General features: G+C 41.8%; 1 protein-coding gene across 2 annotated transcripts in view; it reads right to left on the minus strand.

Annotated features, from left to right (window-relative positions):
* The window catches only part of CYRIA (CYFIP related Rac1 interactor A), a 90,970-nt gene that overhangs the window by 42,909 nt on the left and 23,076 nt on the right, over positions 1-24,985 (minus strand). For both annotated transcript variants that reach the window (XM_032214522.1, XM_032214523.1), the window contains exons 2-3: positions 8,134-8,184; positions 3,558-3,593 (exon numbers count right to left, since the gene is read on the minus strand). The gene's annotated coding sequence lies outside the window, so the exon portion shown is untranslated. The remainder of the gene's footprint in view (positions 1-3,557; positions 3,594-8,133; positions 8,185-24,985) is intronic.

Genomic DNA, 24,985 nt, shown 5'->3' on the forward strand with positions numbered 1-24,985 from the left:
AGTGGGGAGGGAATGTGGATTTCATAGTATCCTACCCCTGGAGTGGGGAGGATTTGGGGGATTTCATAGTATCCTACCCCTGTAGTGGGGAGGAAATGTAGATTTCATAGTATCCTTCCCCTGGAGTGGGGAGGATTTGGGGGATTTCATAGTATCCTTCCCCTGGAGTGGGGAGGAAATGTGGATTTCATAGTATCCTACCCCTGGAGTGGGGAGGATTTGGGGGATTTCATAGTATCCTACCCCTGTAGTGGGGAGGAAATGTAGATTTCATAGTATCCTTCCCCTGGAGTGGGGAGGAAATGTGGATTTCATAGTATCCTTCCCCTGGAGTGGGGAGGAAATGTGGATTTCATAGTATCCTTCCCCTGGAGTGGGGAGGATTTGGGGGATTTCATAGTATCCTTCCCCTGGAGTGGGGAGGATTTGGGGGATTTCATAGTATCCTTCCCCTGGAGTGGGGAGGAAATGTGGATTTCATAGTATCCTTCCCCTGGAGTGGGGAGGAAATGTGGATTTCATAGTATCCTTCCCCTGGAGTGGGGAGGAAATGTGGATTTCATAGTATCCTTCCCCTGGAGTGGGGAGGATTTGGGGGATTTCATAGTATCCTTCCCCTGGAGTGGGGAGGAAATGTGGATTTCATAGTATCCTTCCCCTGGAGTGGGGAGGATTTGGGGGATTTCATAGTATCCTACCCCTGTAGTGGGGAGGGAATGTGGATTTCATAGTATCCTACCCCTGGAGTGGGGAGGATTTGGGGGATTTCATAGTATCCTACCCCTGTAGTGGGGAGGGAATGTGGATTTCATAGTATCCTACCCCTGGAGTGGGGAGGATTTGGGGGATTTCATAGTATCCTACCCCTGTAGTGGGGAGGGAATGTGGATTTCATAGTATCCTACCCCTGGAGTGGGGAGGATTTGGGGGATTTCATAGTATCCTACCCCTGTAGTGGGGAGGGAATGTGGATTTCATAGTATCCTACCCCTGTAGTGGGGAGGATTTGGGGGATTTCATAGTATCCTACCCCTGTAGTGGGGAGGAAATGTGGATTTCATAGTATCCTACCCCTGGAGTGGGGAGGATTTGGGGGATTTCATAGTATCCTTCCCCTGGAGTGGGGAGGAAATGTAGATTTCATAGTATCCTTCCCCTGGAGTGGGGAGGATTTGGGGGATTTCATAGTATCCTTCCCCTGGAGTGGGGAGGAAATGTAGATTTCATAGTATCCTTCCCCTGGAGTGGGGAGGATTTGGGGGATTTCATAGTATCCTTCCCCTGGAGTGGGGAGGATTTGGGGGATTTCATAGTATCCTTCCCCTGGAGTGGGGAGGAAATGTAGATTTCATAGTATCCTTCCCCTGGAGTGGGGAGGATTTGGGGGATTTCATAGTATCCTTCCCCTGGAGTGGGGAGGAAATGTAGATTTCATAGTATCCTTCCCCTGGAGTGGGGAGGATTTGGGGGATTTCATAGTATCCTTCCCCTGGAGTGGGGAGGATTTGGGGGATTTCATAGTATCCTTCCCCTGGAGTGGGGAGGAAATGTAGATTTCATAGTATCCTTCCCCTGGAGTGGGGAGGATTTGGGGGATTTCATAGTATCCTTCCCCTGGAGTGGGGAGGAAATGTAGATTTCATAGTATCCTTCCCCTGGAGTGGGGAGGATTTGGGGGATTTCATAGTATCCTTCCCCTGGAGTGGGGAGGATTTGGGGGATTTCATAGTATACTAAGTCAGAAATAACATTGCTGCGTAGCCAGGAGTGTGTCTCAGTCACTTAAACCTCATACATAAATCATTGTACGAGGCGCTCGACGGCGCCTCTTACCTGCCGCGGGTCCCACCAGGACCGGCCAGAGGCACAGCAAGCTCCAGAACCAGAGTGGGAGCCTCCGCCGCATGGCTCAGCTCCGCCAGGGACGCATCCGGCAAGGGGAAAGCGGGGTCCCCTCTCGCGCAGCGGGTGGAGGGCGCGGGGCGGCGGCAGGGCTGGGCTGCCTCCGGGTCCTGCCTCCCGGAGCCCTGGGGCGGCCGCGGGAGTCCGTGGGCGGCGGGGCTCGCTCGGCTTCCAGCAGGGAGGAGAAGGGGGGCTTCCCGGAGCCGCGCGCTCGGCAAGCTCGCCGCTCAACTCAGCGCCAGCGCGCCTTCATCTCCGAGCGCCCAGCGGAAGGGCCAAGCCGCTCGCCTCGGAGCCGCTGGAGCTGGGACGCCGCCTCCGCCGCGGAATTTGCTCCAACTCAGCCGCTCCGGCCCATTGTCAGCCGGCTGGTCCCTGCCTTCCCTCCCCTCCTCTCTCTAGCTTAAAGAGACACCGACTTGCCTCGGCTGGAGGCCGGGCACGGGGAGGAGTTGGCGCCAGCCCGGGGAGGGGGCTGCGAGCGGGCGGGCGGGGGGACGGGAGGTAAAAGGCTGGATGGGTTTGGTTGCCAAACCGAGGCGGCTCGCTCGGGGCTCTTCCCTCTCTCCCCATGGGTGGGCAGCGGCCGGAGTTCCCACCGAGGAACTTCGCCGGGCAACTCTCGGTTCAGACCCCAGGGGCGACTGGAACCTGGCATCCTCGGGTTCCGATTCTAACCCCGAAGGAGAGCAAAGCCGGGAAGGGCGTCAAACTCTTCCACCCAAGCTGGGAGCCTGTCACGTTTGGGAGGCTTGCAGCGGCTCACCTGCGTGGAAGTCAGCGGACTACACGCGCATACACAGACACATCCAGACAAACATCCAGACAGACAGACAGACCTCTGGCCCATCAGGAGGTCCAGCAGCCACCGGCCGTCCTTTGACTCGGACGTGGAATGGAAGGGAGTTAACAGAGGAGAGGGAATGGCTGGCGCAGACTGCCCAGCAAGACAAGAGATCCTGGGGCTTTCATAGTATCCTATCCCTGGAGTGGGGAGGATTTGGGGGATTTCATAGTATCCTTCCCCTGGCAGGCTAGGAAATGGAATGAACGAGGGGGCAGGCAGGAGAGGGAAACGAAACGAATAAGTGGCCAGGCAGGCTAGGAAATGGAATGAACGAGGGGGCAGGCAGGGGAGGGAAACGAAACGAATAAGTGGCCAGGCAGGCTAGGAAACGGAATGAATGAGCGGGCGGGCGGGCAGGCGAGGAAACAGTCCAGCGGATGGAGCAGAAGCAGCCCCGGGGCTCCGCTGCCGCTCCCCGCATTTTTCTGGACGGGGTCTCGCAGGAAGGAATCCCCTCCTCCTCCAACAGGCAACAGCACTGCCGGATCCAGTTGTAGACTCGAGTATAAGCCGAGCCGGCTTTTTTCAGCCCAAAAAGTGGGCTGAAAAACTCGGCTTATACTCGAGTATATACGGTAATTAAATGCCGTAACTTATCTTTGGCTCGGAGTGTGTGTTGGTGTGGGACGAGGGGGGTCAGAACATGTATATATGAAAATACCATTAATTTCAGAGAAAAGCACATAGGGACAAGACCTAAACTTTTTGAATCGGGGTATACATAAATAAAACAGACTAGATTAAAAAAATATATAAAAACAACATGCAGTTTACAATGATACACTTGATACAATGACTATTTTCTTACCTGATAATGTATTTCTTTTGAATCAAGTTCTCCAATCTGTAAAATCAGAATTGTATAATCAATTACACGTCATAAGAAATGGCAGTGTGTTCACGGACATAGACAAATCTTGTTCAAACGTTTTCTTTGCCTTCACATTTTGGATGGGTTTTTATTTGGGCTATCAAAAGTTTTGTTCACTATCAATATATGCATAATACAGAAAGAAGCATCTACCGACAGATCCAAAATATTACATGGATGTGTGTTTACATTTAGAAGAAACTAGGTATTTAGGTATTTTATTATTTGTATGCCGCCCTTCTCCGGGAGGACTCAGGGCGGCGAACAATTCAAAGGGAAAAAAAGGGGGGGGAACATAAAAGACAAAATACAAATAATAAAAGTAGGCAACAGTCGCACAACCATACATGTCGAGAGGGGAGGGAACTCATCACCCCCAGGCCTGCCGACAAAGCCAGGTTTTGACGGCTTTTCGGAAGGCCTGGAGAGAGGTGAGGGTCCGAATCCCTGCGGGGAGTTCATTCCAGAGGGCCGGAGCTGCCACAGAGAAGGCCCTCCCCGGGTAATAGCCAGGTGGCATTGGCTGGTAGATGGCACCCGGAGGAGGCCAACCCTGTGAGATCTAATGGGTCTGTGGGAGGTAATTGGCAGCAGGCGGTCTCTCAAGTACCCAGATCCAATACCATGAAGGGCTTTATAAGTTACGACTAGCACTTTGAAGCGTATCCGGAGACCGATCGGTAACCAGTGCAGCTCGCGGAGGATAGGTGTAACGTGGGTGTACCGAGGTGCACCCACAATCGCTCGCGTGGCTGCATTCTGGACGAGTTGAAGTCTCCGAATACTCTTCAAGGGCTGCCCCATGTAGAGCGCATTGCAGTAGTAAAGAAGCATCTACCAACAGATCCAAAATATTACATGGATGTGTGTCTACATTTAGAAGAAACTAAACAATAAAGCATTTACTTTGGCCATCCCATGCATGCAAATGCATTGGAGAAGTCAACGATGCTGGGAACGGTTCATGAGTCAAGAAGAAGGGGGCAACCAAGGGACTTGCTGGCTTGATCCCTTCAAAGCTGGTGCAAAGATGAACATCCAACAACTCAAAGAAGCTGTGCTTGACAGGGTAGCATGGAGAGCACTTGTCTATAAAGTCGCCAAGAGTCGGACACCACTGAATGCTTAAAACTAACTAAGACAATAAAGGGTCATCATTTCAAAGATATTTCTTTACTTAAACAAGGGGTCGGCAACTTTAAACACTCAAAGAGCCACAAAGTTCCTAACCGAAAGCCCCCCCCCCATTCAATTCTGGAACCGACCGGATGTCCGGTTCCCCCACAATAGAGTCTCCTCCTAGCATGGCATCCTTTTTCCTCTGCCGACCGGAAGTCCAGTTCCCCCACCATAGTCTCCTCCTAGCACGATATGCTTTTTCCTCTACCTGTCCTAACCAGAAGCCCTAACCCTAACCTTATCAATTGTGGAGCCGATTGGCAACAGAGAGCCACAACAGAGGGATGAAAGATCGACATGCAGTTCTAGAGCTGTGAGTTGCTGACCACTGACTTAAACAGAGAAACAGAATGACAAAGAAGAAAAAAGGAGTGAGAGTGGGATCAACTTCCAATTTCTTGAGGGCTTGACCATGGTTGACCCTGCAGCAGCCAGTGGTAGGATTGGTCTATCTAACTTCTAGAGGGCCAGAGCAGGACTGGCCTACTGGTTCTCCAGCTGGCAGAACAGCAGCACTGAAGTAACCACAAATTTGCCAGATTTCAATCCCACAGGAGTCATGTGTCCCAGATTTTGAATCCAGCCCAATTTGAGGTAGCTTGGTTCAAGAAAAACGTTGCCTTAGGATGCACTATTTCACCCAGTTAAAGGTTACAAGCACGAGTTATACCTTTAACTGAGCTATTGAATAACTCACAACTGATTGGATACAAACACCACAGTAAATCAGACAACTTGCTTATAAACCACAGTCACTAGAAATTCACGCAGTGCACTAAAGCCCAAGTCAACCAAACCAATTAGGGCTCAGTGCAGGACATGAACCAGATCACAATATGTCACTTTAAAAATCCATTGCGAGAACAAAAATTAAAAGAAATCATCAAGACAGAACTGCACATAACTCTTTAAGAAATAAGCCTGAATTTAATACAGAGGAATGTAAAACTAACGAATTCAAAGCCATGGCATTCCTGAAATCTGACTTACAAATGATTTTATTTTTTAAAATAATATTTAATTGTTTGAAATGCTAATGTTGTTTCACTTGTGATTTTACAGCTAAAAGCTGTAAGACATGTGTGTGTGTGTGCATGCATGCGCGTGCGTGTAAATCAAGCTTGAGATTATGACCTATGTTTCTTCCCACTTTCATTTCACTTTATTCTCAGCACAAAATAGACTACTAGAATAGTAGAGATATTATAAAACCATCTAATTGTGATATTTTCCCCCATATAATCCTTATACTTATAACATTTAATTAAAAGCCATAAAATTAAAGGTACACACTTTTTTTCAATCTTAATAAGATTAAGATTGCAAACCTTTTGCAGAATATTCCGATATTAAAGCAACAAAATTTATAATGGATCCTTCTGCAATCTCAGAATTCTTCAATTTAAGTCAATAAGTGTCATGATGTTTTTATACCAGCATCACTATCACTTCCCAGAATATAAATAGTTCCAAAAGAGGAAGGGAAAATTTCTGCTTTGATACTACCCTAATTATATCCTGTAAGTCAGCATTTACTACAGAGGAAGTATACACATTCAGTAAGACTATTTAGAAAATAGGAGAACTTTAGAAGTACATCAATGAGGAAATTGATGTAGGATTAAAAACTCCATGTTTTCAAATCATTATATGCATTTTGAAAATCATTTCAACTGCCAACATTTAAATACGAAGAACCAGCAACATCTTAGCATCACATAAATCTGTTGATTCTGAATCAAAGTTTCTACAGATACATTATATTAAATGAAGTATGTCACGCTTATACTTACTGAAGATGTCATGTAATTCAAACAAATAAATTAAAAATAAACTTTATAATGCATCCAGATTGTTAATGCTGGGTAGTGTTGTTTTCATATTTGGTTTCCTACATCCATTTTTAAAAAGTCCATCTGTCCATAAACCTTTAGAACATACTCTTTAACAATAAAAAAAGGAATGGAAAAAATAATGTCTGAAGTATATCTAAATAGGCCTGACTGCAGAATGAATAACTGAATGAATGATCAGGTTTCAGCAATTATTTAGGACTATATGAATGAATGATGGGATCAAAAAGGAATTTAAAGATCAGTTAACTTAATAACCTTTCCTTAATGATTCAAATGATGATAAAATTAGGAAGGTTTAATAATACATTAGTTAAGCTGGGACAGGGACCCCATGGCCTGCAGGTTTTTAGACATCTCAAGATATAGAAGTCTCACTACGTCAGATATTTTATCTCGAACTGATGGAGAAACTGAAAGCTACAGACATCAAGGTTGCTGCTGATCACTGATGATAAATGTTTAACCCTCTGTCCCAGTGGAGATCTGTTCATTGGTATGTTAGTACCTACTAAATTTCTTGCACTTGATAGCTATCTAGGAGGAACTTGTCTAGGCAATTTCTGAGAATGGGATATGATTAACCTGGACCTGGGTACTTGAGAGACCGCCTGCTGCCAATCACCTCCAATAGACCGATCAGATCCCACAGATTAGGCCTCCTCCGAATTCCATCCGCCGGCCAATGCCGACTGGCGACTACCCGGAGGAGAGCCTTCTCAGTGGCTGCTCCGACCCTCTGGAACGAACTCCCCGTGGAGATTCGAACCCTCACCACCCTCCAGGCCTTCCGCAAAGCCCTTAAAACCTGGCTATTCCGGCAGGCCTGGGGCTAAAGAGCTTCTGCCCCCCTTCTCGAATGGTATGGTTGTTGTGTGTTTTAAATTGTGTATTGTTTGTCTTTTTAATCCCATTTGTACCTCCTTTCCCTGACTGAGTTGTGAGCCGCCTTGAGTCCCCTTCGGGGAAAAGGGCGGCATATAAATTAAATAAATCCTAATCCTAATCCTAAATGGAAGAAGAAAAATTGTCTGTCATCCATCCATCCATCCATCCTCATCATCATCTCTCTCTCTCTCCCTCCCTCCCTCTCCCTCCCTCTCCCTCTCTCTCAAAAAAGAAAAAAAAATGACAACATTGTCTCCTATGTGGGTGAAAACAACCCAGAACTTTGTGTGGAAATACTTAAAAGAAAGAATACATGCCTCAAAAATTTTAAAAAGGTAAAATGAATACTTCACGTGGGTAAATCTGAGAAGTATTTTTTTTTACCAGTTTGCCTTTTGATAAAGGAGCACTTAATGTTTGGATAAATTTACCAAAGAGGCTATTTGCGAGAGTGCTCGTATTACTCTTAATAGCCTCTATTGAAATCAAAAGAGTTATAGATACACCACTAGTATTTTTTTTTTCAGGAAAAATGGTTTCATTAAAATAAAGTAGCTCCCTCCCAAAGAATATATTCAACTTTGTAAACTCACCTGTTTAAAAATTCTCCAATTTCTCCTGGAGATCCAAGAAGAAAACGAAACCTGCAAAAATTAAGTTCAAAATGTTAGTTGATTAAGGTAGACTACATGATATACATGCTGATAAATACAAGCAAGTATTTTGGAAGCCTTTCATCGATGTATAAGCTGATTAAGAAACTGGAATATTCCCTTCTATACAAATTATCTCATTTGGTGTTCTGCAGTTTGGCATTACATTTAAATCGTTCTTCCTGCGTCATTCTTAAGACTTTCTAGCGAACTTCCTTCTCTTTTCCCATATTAAATATACACTAAGAAAGTATTTTTGAAATACAGAACAAGGATTATAGATGGGTTATTTCCAGTCAAAGCCTCAATCGCTAAGCTCAAACATGTTCCGATAACTTCTGTTGCTCATCACCCATGATTCAGCTACAGTACTGCTGGCTATTCTCAGAATCACAGAGACAAGGTGGAATGGCCAGATTCATTTGCTGTCTTGTTGAGTAAAGTTTAACAGAAATCAAGAAAAACAAGGGTCCTTCAGACCATTATAACTATAATAGCAACAAACCAGGGCATTTTCAAGGAAAAACTGATCTCCAATGTTTAAAACCTTCCAACAAACGTACATTAGCATCATATTGCCTGCCTGCCTGCCTCCTCCTCCTCCTTATTCCACTCAACTGCAAATGACTCAGGGTGGTTTATGGATAGACAACAATAAAAAGAATAAAACTATACAAGAATAAACAATAATACAAGATGACAAACCAGAACTCACACAACTTAAAGGGGCTTTCAGTTACCCTCACCAAAGGCCCAATCAAGAACTAGCTCTTCGAAAAACCAGCAAGATGGGGACCATTAGGATCTCATGGGAAACCTCATTCCAGAAGGCAGGCATTATGACGTGTTTCCAGGGCCCAATAAATGGTGTTGTTTAAGCGAGGGCATCTAGAGTGGGTCAAACAGACCCCTGGTTGAATCAGCTGGGGAGACATGATGGGGGATAAGCAGTGGTGAGATTCAAATAATTTAACAACCGGTTCCCTGCCCTAATGATTTCTTCCAACAACCATTTCACCCAGAGGTGGGTTCCTACCAGTTCGCACCTATTCAGTAGAACCGGTTCGTCAAATCTACCGAACCGGTTAGAAGAGGTTCCACCAGTGGATCCGGAAAGCAGGCCACACCTACAGAAGAGGTTCCAAAAATTTTTGAAACCCACCACTGGTCCTTGGATATGATTATTCTACCCTATCATGCTCATATTTATAAAACTCAGTGCCTCTGTGAAAGGTAAGGATGACTACTGCGTTTGTGGTGCAATCAGAACATTGCGTGTGTTGAAGTTGTTTTAACGCAAACCAAAGATGCCTTTTAAAAAAAAAGTTTACATCCTATTCTTATGCACGCCAGTGCTGTGTGTGAGGTAATTTAAGGTGGTTCTGACAAGTGTCGTCGGCATCTTCATATCCGGTCACATGGGCAGCAAGCCACTCCCATCTGGTCACATGGGGTGGCAAGCCACTCCCACAAAGAAGGCCACACCCACAGAGTAGGTTCGAACAATTTTTGAAACCCATCACTGATTTCACCAAACTGCTCAGAACTGTTCTCCCGAAGTAGTGCAAACCAGCTGAATCCCACCACTGGGGATAAACATCCTGAATCACACTCAGAAGCAAATTGGCAATGAGGGCAGCTCATAGGCAGGAGTCTTACATAGTTATGAAGCATGCTCATTACTGCCTGCCTTTTGCTGCATTCTGTACCAGAATGGTCTTCGAGGATAGTCCCTGTACAGTGTATTGCGGCAGTCAAACCATGACTTATTTATCTAGGAATAAAAATATGTTTGCCTCTTATCCAATAAGTAGTTTTAAAATGCAAAGTTATTTTACATTCACTGAGAATAAGACAATTGAAACAGGTAAGTTTTATTTTTCTAACTGTTAGGGTCCAAAATCAAGAATAACATGTGATTCTTCCAGGATCAGTTTATCTATTGTTTTCATACCTGTGAACAAACTTTTGTCAGACTAAGGACTCTACTCCACTATCCGCATATACTCTGTAAACTATTAGGGAGGGCCTGTCTTCACCCTTTCTCTCACTAGTAACATACAGACTGAGTAGCTTCTTACTCCTCTGGCATACATCCCTCCTTCCTGGAAATCCACCTCCTTTCTATATTCCATTACACTGACCTTCCTAGGGTGGTAGAGAAATGTCTCAAATCCAGGGTCAATCTTGACAGTGACATAAAGTCAATCCTTTATTTTGTGGACTTCTTCAAGAATATTTAATTATTTATATACCACAGCAATTACTTGTTTTTCTAGATGATCTTTATCTGTATCAGAAGTGGGTTTCGGCCGGTTCGCCCTGGATTGGGCGAACCAGTAGTGGTGGCAACGGGAGGCTCCCACCCACATGCTTCTGTGCATGCGCAGAAGCGTCGCCCGAGTGAACTGGTAGTAAAATAAATTGAAACCCACCACTGTTCTGCATCTTATGTAATTTAATTTCTGACAGCATGCAAAATTGTTCATAATAGTGACTATCAATTAGACAAAAGGTATGCTGAGTCTCCACCCTGTGGTGGAAGTAATATTTTGCTTGGTATTTCTAGAACTCTCTTATCTAGACAGGTTAATTCCACAACCTTTCTTTGATCTTAGAACAAATATGGAGCTACTTCACAACTGCCTTTCATTAGATACCTATGAGGAGTTATAACCCTGATGTTATAAACTCCATGCATCTAATGTTCTGCATTATATAATCCGGCAGAATTATTACATTTACCTATCTCAATTAGTATCTATATTGACTATAATTCCTTATAGCTTTCTTAAACTGACATTCTTTTTATTAAATGCAACCAGCAAAAGTCTTCCAACAAGCCCCCCACGCCCCCGCCAAGCCAAATATAAACTATTGTTATTGTCGTCCAATAATTACTTGAACTACTTTTAAAAACTGTTTTTAAACAAATGGCAATTCTTTGTTGCAACGAATTTCAATGTCCTTCACAAAAGAATTCCAATCACAAAAGAAGGAAAATGCAAATTTCAAATTTGACCAGGTACTTAAAAAATTCAAGATACATATGATCGTTTTTTAGTACTTGGCCTACAAAAATGATAAATCGCAACAGTGTTAATACTTAAGAGACAGTGAGCAAACCCACTGTTATGTATTGAATGTATATAGTTGTGTTTCGTGACCCGACAAAAGCGCAAACGTCATAAGCGCACCGACCAGCGCGTCGACAACAGCGCGCCGACAGAAGCGCGATTTAATTTAAGGTAAGATTTACATTTAGGTTTAGGGTTAGGTTTAGGGTTAGGTTTAGGGTTAGGTTTAGGGTTAAGGTTAGGTTTAGGGTTAGGTTTAGGCTTAGGGTTAGGGTTAGGTTTAGGGTTAGGTTTAGGCTTAGGGTTAGGTTTAGGGTTAGGTTTAGGGTTAGGTTTAAGCTTAGGTTTAGGGTTACGTTACAGCACGCTTCTGTCGGCGCGCTTTTGTCAGCGCGCTTTAGGGCTAATTAGTCGCTCATTCATCGCGCAGTTTTGACACCGCGGTTTAGTCAGGCGCGCTTTTGTTGTGCGCGCATTTGTGGTGGAACCGTTGTATTTAAGCCCTGCTAAAGTGAAACTAATCTTTAGATGACCCTCACTGTTAGCTCCAACTGTTTTGGAGGGAAACTATGAACGTTCATATTTGGGTGGGGTTTTCAAGCATTATCCTTGGTTAAGACCCTGTGGTCCCGGAGTATAAATTACAGACATTTTCCTGCTGTTTCTCAGTTCCAGTTTTGAGTCAATAGCTACACTGGTCCGGTTCTTCCCTACTGAGGTCCACGACACTATACCCACTTAACTGTATTTTCTAAATGGTCAATTCAGAACCTTTAACACAGCAGTCAACTATGTATTGTGAGAAAAAAAGCTTAGCGTACATGCCAAGTTTGAGCAATCACACTTTACAATCAATTTAACTCAGAGCAATATACAACTGCTGCTGTGGAAGATTCCTGCTGTGAAGGAAAATGAAGTCATTACTTCCCACCACCACCACCAAAATGGGGAGTGGGAGAGTGTAACAGCAGTCAAAAACGCTACGACTAAAATAAAACATTCCAAAATAAAATGTCTAGGCCCCAAACAAATGTCCAATAATATTTTGTTTGCCCTCAATTGTTATTCTCTCTCTCTTCTTTTCAAAATGGCACATTAAACAGAAACAAAAGATGTCCGTCGGGAAATATGGGTCAGCCAGCCTTTCTGCCCTTCTCTTACTGATCTTAACTTGCTGTAGGAATATTATAATATTAACTCCCGTTGCAAATGGATGTTTTTAAGATGGAGCCTGGATACTCTAGCACAGTGTTTCTCAACCTTGGCAACTTGAAGATGTCCGGATTTCAACTCCCAGAATTCCCCAGCCAGCATTCGCTGGCTGGGGAATTCTGGGAGTTGAAGTCCGGACATCTTCAAGTTGCTAAGGTTGAGAAACACTGCTCTAGCAATTAGAATGTTGATCTTGCATCTCTAGTTCATTCAACACCTGAAGGCGAGTGAGACATAGAATTTTAAGCTTGTCTTAACATTCTCTGGAGATGAATAAACATTTCTTATATATAGAAAGCTAGGCTAAGATATAACACAGTTAAGCATTCTCTCTCTTCACTTTTTTGACTATCTCCAGATGCAAATGGAATCACCTTAGAATGCGCAATAAATATCTACCTTAATTCTTTTTTATATTAAGTAGTTATTTTTTTTTTAACATTTGCTGATCTTTTATGGCTCAGAAGCCAAGGATAGGCCACTTAGTATTTAAATGGCAGGCTTGTATACTACACAAAGAAGTTTAAGACACCATTGTGGGAAGTTATCATCCAGCCCTCTCCCAGAAAAATGAAATATCCTAGGAAATATTGAAAAGGCAGAATATTTCTCTGGATGTGAAAAGAAACATGTTTTAAAAGACAGAATAGTTGCCTATAGCTTCCTGCCCATCCCCAGCTAATGGGCCATTAAGATGGCCAGGCTAGCCCACTTTACATAATAAAGACTTCTCCTCACAGCAGCTGTAGGGGGAAGGGAAATTACTCAACTCTCCACAAGGCATCTGAGAACTCATCACAGCCTAGAGAATCGCCCCCTGCATGGTACCATGGGAGTCTGACAACCAGTCAGAATACTTTTCTTACACAGGAACAGGAAACAGAGAGGTGGGACTAAACAGGGTATAAAAAGCCTAGCAAGCCCCTTCCTCACCCCTTCTCTCTTCTTCTCCGCCAACATTGAAACATGTGATCACCTTTTCTGTTCAGGGCTCAAGCCATGTGGCCCTGTCCAACAATAAACCATCTTTCCAAGCAGCCTCCATGTCTCCAGTGTCTTTTTCCTCCACTTGGAGCTGAACCCAGGAGGACATTTCTTTCAACACCATCTTGGAAGAAAGCAATGACAAACCATACCACAGAATCACCATGTTTGATCTAAAGGAGGCTGAAAATTTAAGTTTTGCTTCAATTTCTTTATGCTTTATTGAAGCTTTTTCTCTAGCCAAACAGCAACTCCTTATAGGATGGGTTACAGATATGTTAATGTAAAAATGAGCAACTTGTCTGCCTCTCGATTTTAAATGAGAATTCTTTGGAATTCACATGGGATCACAGGATGTAGGTATCTTGGCAGCTGCATAAAAATGTGTTAAAAAAACAACAAAGTATTTCTTTGACTGTGCATTAATGTAAAGTGCAGAATGGATTCCATTCATGCCCTCCAGCTGTGTACTCACCAACAGCATGCAATCAAACATAACAGCAACACAATTACAACATATTAGTGGTCAATATTATTGTGCTGCTGGGTTAAACAACCTTGGCAGTCATCTTATTTCTCAACTCAGTTAAAATTTCAGGATAAAACTTTTCCTGTTTGTTTTTTTTTAAGGAAAGACCTTAGTTTTTATATATTCTCACATTTTTTCTTTCCTTCTTCTATTTTCACCATAGAATAACTCAAATAGCATAGCTAGTAGAAAATTACATTTCATATATACCTGATGTGTGACTGGAACTGACAGCCATGCAGTTAATCTCTTGTCAGGATAATTAATAACATTTCCTAGAAATTAGCTTTCTACTCTTGAGAAAATCAGGTTGCCCCTATGACTAAGATGTAGAAACTGGCAGGCAATGTAATCTTTGTAAGTCTTAACATAATTCCATGTAAGAATGAAATTGGAGAACTACTAAATTATGATACTTCATTATATGGTTAGAAATAGAAATATAATCATAGGGCATAGAACTCCAAAGAAGAGTTCTTATTCCATGATAGATAAATGGCTGTCCAGTCTTTTCTTTAAAAAAAAAAATCTGCAGCGATGGAATGGAACAGTTGCAACTCTTGTGTTTTTCCAAGAACTAAAGGCTACTCATTATTATTATTTATTTATAATTATTAATCCACTATTGATAGATCATCAAATAAGCAGCAGAATAATTATTTTGAAGTTCAGGAAAACACCTGGACAAACGGAATGTTTATTGGTGTAAATAGCAGCTTTTAAAAAAAATCAAGAAGCCTAAGATTGAAGAAATGCTGAAATAATTGCATTTATCCCGGCCTAGCACCATAATAAAATCTGAATCTTAGTGCAGTATGCATGGTTCTCATATAAGCAGCATTATACTGAAAACGGACTCAAAGCTAATGATTTCATTATGAAACAAAAGCTGTAAAAGATATGTTTAAAACTCTACAGAACACCATTTAAAAAAAAAAACCGAAGAAAAACCTCAGTGAAGCAGAACCTGTATTTTAGGAACTTCTAAAATTAATTGTACAGACTTTAACTGTGACATGGTCACAGTTGGTCAAACCATCAGCACCTCATCTTAAGATAGACAGTGTTTTGATCTTATAAGGGGGGAGGGAGTCACAAATCGCACTGCAGTGTGCTTTTCCTTTTATGGACAAAAAGCAGAAGGAAAGCAATTCAGTTCAATAAAATGCTCATTTCAGGCCTTCACTTAAAAAAAATGTGCAAGATGTAATACAAGCCTCCTTTCCTCCCTTGATGCAAATGGACACATCCTAAACAAACAAACAAACACCACTTTTGTCTTCTCAAATATTTGGTGAGCTAGAAGTTGTTCCTGTGGGCATAAATGCATTCTACGCATTAGTTTCCATAATGGTTTAAGTGTGCCCATAGTTTTATCAGTAGTATTTGACTCATTTTTCAAAACAGATTAAACTGAACAGAAGAGTAGCAAAAATGCACATATGCATTAGTTGCTATTTACAGTTTTTACAGATGTCTTCCAGTACAATGCCTCCTTCTATCAACATGCTAAATGCTGCCTTTGATTTTTTTTTTTTTAAAAAAGGATCTTAACAAAACTAGGAAAAAAAGCTGAAAAGCTAATTAAAAACCCATGATTAGTCAGCTTGTGCAATGTATCAGGAATATTATACAGGCAATTTCCTCAATGGCTTGAAGGATCTTGTTATGTCCTCGTTATATATGTCCTAATTGAATGTGACAGTATTCATATGGCACCAGAGAGGGCTTTTTCCTCTAGAGAAGAAAATATTGTTCTAATTATTTTACTTGATTAAGAAAAAAAGAACTACACTCATCTAATGCTGCTGGCTGCCAGCAGTTCGGCAGTTTGAGTCTCACCGCCTCAAGGTTGACTCAGCTTTCCACCCTTCTGAGGTCGGTAAAATTAGAACCTAGATGGTTGGGGGAGGGGGGTATGCTGATTCTGTAAAACTGCTTAGAGAGGGCTGTAAAGCACTGTGAAGCAGTATATAAGTCTAAGTGCTATTGCTATCAGAGTTTAAAGGTTATGGTGGAACAACAGGCCATCACCCAGGCACTTGAAGAAGAAACAAGACCCAAAATGCTTGATAACAAACAAAGAAGGAAAAATTGTGCACTGCAACTAACCCGTATTTTTAATCTCTGAATCAAACCGGCGCTATTGTGGCTGGATGAACTAGTTCTCCACAAAACAGATGATTGGGAAGAAATTAAAAAACTTATGGAAGTTTTCCTTAATCCAGTACTGTCAGATATAACAAAATATAGGAGAATTAAAACATCCATCACCCTCCATCTGGCATAGCGGTAATGAATAACATAGTCCATCACATCTGGAGGATTGGAAACAACTTTTATATGAAGTTTAGGTTAAAAAAATGTAGAGTTTTCATAGAGTGTTGAAAAAATTATATACTATTGAACTGTATTCTTTACTTCTAGCAAATCAAAGAAGAAATATTTGTGTCCTAGCTACTTATGAGAGAGACAGTGACAAATTTAAGGTTCTAGCTACTTCTGAGGAATCAAATGCCTGCAGAAAATAATTCAGTGATACTATAGCCAAAAACTCTGTCACATTTTAATTGTGTACATGGGAATGGAGGTTTCTCAGGGATGAAGTGCTCCTTCCTCACTCTTAAATCCCAAATTTCCCACTACTAAAAGTCAACCATCTTGCCACTGAACTTTGCCACAATTTCAGAATGTTTGTGGTCCCTAAATAGGGAAGTTGGGAAGATAACATATGGTTCATGAGCTGCCCATTGGTCAGTTTCACAGCTAGTACAGATTCAGATGAGGGCTTCTAAACCAAGCTCAACACTTTAGTTCTCCAGTTTGCTTTGGACACTGATGAGATAGAAAAACAAAAATATGTGGCTCCTGAGAAGAGGTCAATTTAGTGGGTCACTAATGTGTAAATTGTAAGTAATGTGTAAATGGAGGTAGTGACAGATTTTATTTTCCTGGCCTCCAAGGTCACCACAGATGGGGAGTACAGCCAAGAAATTAAAAGACCCTTGCTCCTAGAGAATAAAGCTATGGCAAATCTAGACAGCATATTAAAAAGCAGAGACATCACCCTGCCAACAAGTGTGCATATAATCACTGCTGTAGTTTTCCCAATTGCAATATGGCTGTGAAGGTTGGACCACAAGAAAGGCTGAGCGGCAAAGAATTGAAGCCTTTGAACTATAGTGCTGGAGAAGACTCCTACAAGACCCTTGGACTGCATGGCGATCAAACTGGTCAGTCCTAGAGGAGATCAACCCTGATTGCTCTTTAGAAGGCCAGATCCTGAAGATGAAACTCAAAATACTTTGGCAACCTAATGAGAAGGACTCACTGGGGAAGAGCCTAATGCTAGGAAAGATTGAGGGCGAAAGAAGGGGACGACAGAGAATGAGGTGGCTGGATGGAGTCACTGAAGCAGTCACTGTGAGCTTAAATGGACTCCAAAGGATGTAGAGGAATGTTTGAATGTTTGAATGTTTATTAACATTTGTAGGCCGCCCTTTTCCCTGAGGGGACTCAGGGCGGCTCACATAAAAATCAGGAAGGGGAATACAAACAATGACCTAGACACATATAGTAAAAAATAATAAGCAACATTCATTCATCATTCGGGAGGGGCGGCTATCTTTGTCCCCAGGCCTGACGGGCTAGCCAGTTCTTAAGGGCTGTGCGGAAGGCCTGGACGGTGGTGAGGGTACGAATCTCCACGGGGAGCTCGTTCCAAAGGGTCGGGGCTACTACTGAGAAGGCCCTCCTCCTTGTGGTTGCCAGCCGGCACTGGCTGGCCGATGGAATTCGGAGGAGGCCCAATCTATGAGATCTAATTGGTCGCAGGGAGGTGATTGGCAGAAGGCGGTCTCTCAAGTAGGACAAGAAAGCCTGGAGGAACGTTGTCCATGGGGTTGCGATGGGTCAGACACGACTTCGCAACTAACAACAAGAATGTGTAAATTTAGTCCAAGTGCTATAACATACTGTCACCAACTAGACATGACATTATTGTATATTTAGATTGAAATTATAAACAAATGCAAAACTATTAGATTCAGGTTGATATTCATCCATTCAATTTCTATAACCACCCATTTCAGTCAATGACTCTGGGCAGCTTACAATTCAAACGTTTTATTTATTTATATTTTACATTCCTAAATTGCCCATCTCCCTCAAAGAGATGTTACAATAGTAAAAATACTAAAAACATTTTAAAACAGTAAAAACACTAAAAACATCCAAATATACATAGGAACAAGATATTGGCCAGTTAGCAATAAAGCCAGGAAATGAGGCCCTTGACATATTCAGCACTCCAAGTTACTAAAGGTCTTATGAAAGGCAAAGGGGCTGGGGCCATTCTAATCCCTAAAGATAAATTACATATCCAATATTGAATAGATACATAAAACAGATACATATGTACACAGGAAAATGAATTGTGATATCCAAGTTTGGAACATCAAGAGACCACATTTTTAATAAAATAAAATGAAACAAAATGTTCTTATGACTGAAGACTAAAGTTAATTCCACCGGATAGTCTTGTTCTATGTATTATGGACTCCTCAACAATGATTTTTAAAAAGATGGATATCAATTTTTTTGCATCGGCATTGCAATTTGAGATTTCTCTGACTCATATTATTTGGTCAAGTTTCTTTAGGGCTCTTTTTTGTTTTCAAGTGATTACATCTGTTAAGATAACCCTGAGAAAATCCACAGCAGTTAGTAAATGAGATGCTGAATTATACTCCAAAATATGCAATTTTATGAAAAACTGGCTGTATTGAGCCTGAAAGTTGGCAAAGAGAATTATCCTAAATAAGTCAAAATGAATCAACACTTCACATATTAAAGAACAGATTCAAAATATGTGCTCCCTCTTGAACTTTAACATTTCTTAATATTATAAAAAATGAGAAGATGAAACAGGATGTTTCTATGTGGCCTAGATTTAATAAAACGATAACAGAATCAAGCTAATTCTATATTAATATTATAAGAACCAGTTAGATGTAGTTGTTAGGGCACCAGAAGAGAGACACTGAGTTTTAGTTCTGAGTTAGGCACAAGGCCAGCTGGGTGACTTTGAACCAATAGCCTTCGGAAGAAGACAATAGCAATCCACATCCAAAATTTTGCCAAAAAGCTGCAGTTGCCAGAAATCAACATTGGTGCGACGTGACCCGACAGAAGGGCGAACAACAAAACTGCGCCCGATTAAACCGCGTCGCTGACGTCATCAACGCGGCAACAACAGCCAGCGCGGAGAAAGAAGGGCGCTTTAAATAGCGCGTTGAAAGAAAGCCGATTTAACTTAAGGTAAGATTTAAGTTTAGGGTTAGCTTTAGGGTTAGGTTTAGGGTTAGGTTAAGGGTTAGGTTTAGGGTTAGGTTTAGGGTTAGGTTTAGGGTTAGGTTAAGGGTTAGGTTTAGGGTTAGGTTTAGGGTTAGGTTAAGGGTTAGGTTTAGGGTTAGGTTAAGGGTTAGGTTTAGGGTTAGGTTTAGGGTTAGTTTAGGATTAGGTTTAGGGTTAGGTTAAGGGTTAGGTTTAGGGTTAGGTTTAGGGTTAGGTTTAGGGTTAGGTTAAGGGTTAGGTTTAGGGTTAGGTTTAGGGTTAGTTTAGGATTAGGTTTAGGGTTAGGTTTAGGGTTAGGGGTTAAGTTTAGGTTTAGGGTTTACAGCGTGCTTCTGTTTCTGCGCTGTTGTCACCCTGTTGATGATGTCAGCGACGCGGTTTAGTCGGGCGCGGTTTTGTCATTCGCCCTTTTGTCGGTGAACCCTGGTGTGATAGATTAATAAAGATGGAGATATAGACAGATAGACAGAGGTAATATGGATCTTTGTAAAAGTTTTAATTAATTTTAATCATCTGGTATAATTTTCCCCCTGATTGTATTACTACTATTGCTTTTATCTTTATGGAATTTTATAATAATTATGTATTTCTGTGCATAAAATGAATGACTATAGGTAGCAGAGGTGGTATTCAGCCGGTTTTCTCCAGTTCACGTGAACTGGTAGCAGCGGCTGCGGGAGGCTCCGCCCACCCACCCCGACGCAATGCGCGAGCACTGTGCATGCACAGAAGACAGCGTGCTCACATTTGTGAACTGGCAGGGAAGGTAACTGAATCCCACCGCTGATCGGTAGGTGTGTAAATACAGAATGTAAGTTCTGTTTGATTCAGTTAGCTATAAGACCAGTGGTGGGTTTCAAAAATTTTTCGAACCTACTCTGTGGGTATGGCCTCCTTTGTGGGAGTGGCTTGCCGGCCATGTGACCTGGTGGGAGTGGCTTGCCAGCCATGTGTTCTCCCTCTCTCTCTCTCTCTCTCTCTCTCCTTCCTTTTGTCTCTCTGTCCCTTTATCCTTTCATCTCTCTCTCACTTTTTCTTTCTTTTTTATTTATTTATTTTTTCCTTTCTTTCTCTTTCTCTCTCTTTGTGAGTCTGTGTGTGTGTGTGTGTGTGTCAGTGGTGGGTTTCAAACATTTTTGGAACCTCTTCTGTAGGTGTGGCCTGCTTTCCGGGTCCACTGGTGGAACCTCTTCTAACCGGTTCGGTAGATTTGACGAACCGGTTCTACCGAACTGGTGCAAACTGGTAGGAACCCACCTCTGTATAAGACAGTTTTCAAACAACCATCATTGTCATTCCCTAACTACTCATCATCAATTTGATGATGATCTATGATTGTCTTCATTTTTGCTGCCTTGAAATTTTAAGAGTAAAGAGCTTAAGAGAGGTGGTAGAAGCTCAGGAACCAGCAGGAAGGGTAAAACAAGACTCCTTGTGTGAAGAAACATCTCAAAAATAATACAAATAAATAAACCAAAACATCACCCCTCAGCAACAACAAGCTGATCTAGAAATAAACCAGCTCAGTTTTTCAAAACTAACTGACACCATGGTAAATAGAGACATTTGAAGTTGCTTTTGAAGTCGTACAGAATCTCTCTGTAGAAGTGGCTTTAGTATTGGATAAAGACGCAGATGAGGTACTTATAGTTACCCGAAACAAATCTTAAACAACCTAAACTTGCTAATGTATGAAAAAAATAAGAAACTTTTCATTTAACTGCTATTTTGTATTTGTTTGAATTATGCTATATAATTTTAGAAATTTTATTTTATGTAGTTTTCTAAGCCTTCTATAAGTTTTCACCCATCTGGAATTGTATATTATTAACTTTAATGAAATTGTATTTCCTATGACTGGCAGAGTGCCAGAACAACATTTTTCAGATTTTCTTCTTGTTATTACTTGCAGTTTCGGACAGAATACAGCAAATTTAAGATATCCTTACAAACACGTCCAGTAGTTTTTGTATTCATTGTGCCACCTTTCCCCTTATATAAAGGAATAAAACAAAATTCTTAAAACTGCCAAGCACAGATCTATTGTAATTCTTTTTCATTCCGATTACTTTCACTCTGATCTCTTTTCTTCCCACCTCCAGTTTTTTCTCAAACTTTATTATTGGGAGCATCCACAAAATAGCCATTCCCCCATTCAGAATCTCTGATCTCTCTTGCACCCTTTTCAAATTCTCTCAATCAGTCATTACAATCAAATCAATCAAGTTTATATCCTTTGCCATGTGTGAATGGATTTATGCTTAAACCATGTTCAAGGCAGATCTTTTTCAATAACGTTTGGACAATAAAGGGAAAGTTAATCCAACCTACACACTAGATAAATAAATAAAAGAGAGATAACATAGAAGCCATAAACTGTTAGAAGGCATTTCCAGGGACAGGACTAGCAGATAGTTATTACAGATTCCTAATCAACATACCCCAAACCCTAATTAAGATAAAGGTAAATATTTCCCTTTTCCTGTTGGATCCTATAGTAAGGGCCAGTGGTCATTTCTGTTTCTCAGTGGAGGGAGCCAGAATTGAGCAAAGATATTCCATGGTCATGTGGCCAGAATGACTATACATCACGAAGCATGGAATACTGTTTATCTTCTCACTGAAGTAGTACCTATTTATCTACTTGCAATTGCATGCTTTTGAACTGCTGGGTGAGCAAGAGCTGGGATAAGTAACATGAGCTCACCCCGTTGCATGGTGCTTAGGTCTCGAACCTGGGCTGCCAGCTTTTCAGCTGATAAGCTCAATATCTTTAAGCGCCGAGCTAGTAACAGAGTTGGAAGGGACCTTGGAGGTCTTCTAGTCCAACCTCCTGTTCAAGCAGGAAACCTATACCATTTCAAACAAATGGTCATCCAATCTCTTCTTAAAATCCTCCAGTACTGGAGCACCTACAACTTCTGGAGGCAAGTTGTTCCACTGATTAATTTTTCAAATTTTCAGGAAATCTCTCCTTAGTTCTCTCCTTGATTAGTTTCCATCCATTGCTTATTGTTCTGCCTTCAGATGCTTTGGAGAATAGATTGACCCCCTTTTCTTTGTGGCACATCCTTAGATATTGGAACACTGGTATCTTCTTATCATTAAACTAGACATTCTGTAACTGTTCTTCAAATGTTTTTAGTCTCCAAGTTTCCTAATAAACTTTGTTGCTCTTTTTTGCACTCTTTCCAGAGTCTACATCTTTTTTATATCATGAAGACCAAAACTGGATTCAATATTTCAATTTTAGTCTTTCCAAGGCATTATAAAGTGGTATTAACACTTCATGTGATCTTGACTCTACCCCTCTGCTAATGCAGCTTAGGATTGCACCAGAGGTGGGTTCCTACCAGTTCGCACCTATTCGGTAGAACTGGTTCGTCAAATCTACCAAAGCGGTTAGAAGAGGTTCCACCAGTGGACTCGGAAAGCAGGCCACACCTACAGAAGAAGTTCCAAACTTTTTTGAAACCCACCACTAGTCCTTGGATATGATAATTCTACACTACCATGCTCATATTTATAAAACTCAGTGCCTCTGTGAAAGGCAAGGATGACTACGGTCACATGGGTGGCAAGCCACTCCCACAAAGGAGGCCACACCCACAGAGTAGGTTCGAACAATTTTTGAAACCCACCACTGGACTGCACCGACTTTTTTGGCATCTGCAGCACACTGCTGGCTCATATTTAAGTGATTGTCCACCAGGATTCCATGATCTCTCTCACAGTTATGGCTATTGAGCCAGGTATCACCTATTCTCTACTTGTCCATTTGATTTTTCTTGCCTAAATGCAGAACCTTACTTTTCTCATCACTGAAATTCATTTTGTTAGATAGGGCCCAGTGCTCAAGTCTGTTGAGATCCTTCTGCATTTTGAGCCTATCTTCTGGAGTGTTGGCTATTTCTGCTGGTGCGGTCTGCAAATTTGAAGATTTCTCCTTTTATCTCCTCATCTAAATCACTTAACTCTACCCTTTAATGACTTGCTATACATGGAAGTCCACTATGCCTACTTCCCTCCTGAACTATGGTCCTTGAACATGAAAAGTAAAATATAATAACTTTTGCATAGGTTTACCAATTGATTTATGTAAGATCACTTACATGAGCAAAAATCTGTACTTTAAGTCTGTCAGTACAAGTGATCTGTTACTAGGGAACCAGTTTCATGTTCTTGTTAAGACATCAGACTAGAAACTAGCAAACTGTGAGTTCTAGTCCCAACTTGGGCACAAAGCCAGCTGGGTCATCTTGGCCCAGTGTCTCATCTCTAGGAATGGCAAACCACTTCTGGAAAACTTTGCAGTGACTTGTTCAGTCCCTGCAGAGAATCAGACACAATTGAACGGAAGACAAAATAAATTGCTAACCCTAAGTTAGCTCCATGTCTGCTTGTGGCTACCCAGGTTGCTTGCCAAAACGGCCAAATCTTAGCTCTCACAGTGAGCCTTCCCCACAAATTTCACTTCTTCAATTCCTTCCCAATGCATGGATGCTGGAAAGTATTCTTTCTTGCAACAAAAACGGTAATGCCAAAAGGAACCAGGGGTGGGTTCCTGCCAGTTCTAACCTCTTCTATAGAAGAGGTTCCACAAATCTACCGTGCCGTTTAGAACCGGTTCCAGCTCCCTGCCCCCCCCCCCGCCCATCTGCACATCATCAAGATGAAGAGCGAGAGGAGGAATTCTGGGAGTTGAAGTCCACAAGTCTTAAAGCTGTGAAGTTTGAACACCCCTGGACATTTTTTTTCTAAAGAGTTAGGGGTGCAAGGGTCTTGTAACTTGACAGATTTAAGACTTGCGTACTTCAAATGCCAGAGTTTCTGAGCCAACATTTTGGTTGCTATGCAAGAGCGTTATTAAATGGGTTTCACCACATTTTACAAGTTGGCCATGCCCACCCAGTCACATGGCTGGCAAACTACTCCCACCCAGTCACATGGCCAGCAAGCCACTCCCACCAGGTCACATGGCCAAAAAGCCACTCCCACAAAGCAGGCCACACCTACAGAAGAGATTCTAAAAATTTTTGAAACCCACCACTGAAAGGAACATACTCCAAAGAATTTCAGAAAAATGAATGTCCTCCGAAATTAAGACAACACTAATCCAAACAGTAGTCTTCAATTTACAACTGTTATTTAGGGACCATTCAAAGTTGCAATGGCGCTGAAAAAATTAACTTATGACCATTTTTCATATTTATGACCATATGCCTACTTCCATTGCAGCATCCCCATGATCACGTGATTAAAATTCAGATGCTTGGCAACTGATTTGCATTTATGACGGTTGCCGTATCCTGGGGTCATGTGATCACTTTTTGTGATCCTCTGACAATCAAAGTCAATGGGGAAGCTAGGGATTCACCATGTTACTAACTTAGCAACTACAGAGATTCACTTAACTGTGATAAGAAAGGTCATAAAATGAGGCAAAATTCACTTAACAAATGTCTCACTTAGCAATAGAGATTTTGGGCTCAGTTGAGGTCATAAGTCGAGGACCGCCTGTATTTCTATTGGGGGTTATGGGTAGAAAAGAATCAGAGAGAGATTCTAACAGGGCTCAAGAATGAGACAAAATGTAAGTGCTCAAGAGAAGAACTTTCGAAATAAGAAACAAAAT

Source organism: Thamnophis elegans, chromosome 3 (assembly GCF_009769535.1).
Source record: "Thamnophis elegans isolate rThaEle1 chromosome 3, rThaEle1.pri, whole genome shotgun sequence".
In the NCBI taxonomy this organism is placed as follows: domain Eukaryota; kingdom Metazoa; phylum Chordata; class Lepidosauria; order Squamata; family Colubridae; genus Thamnophis; species Thamnophis elegans.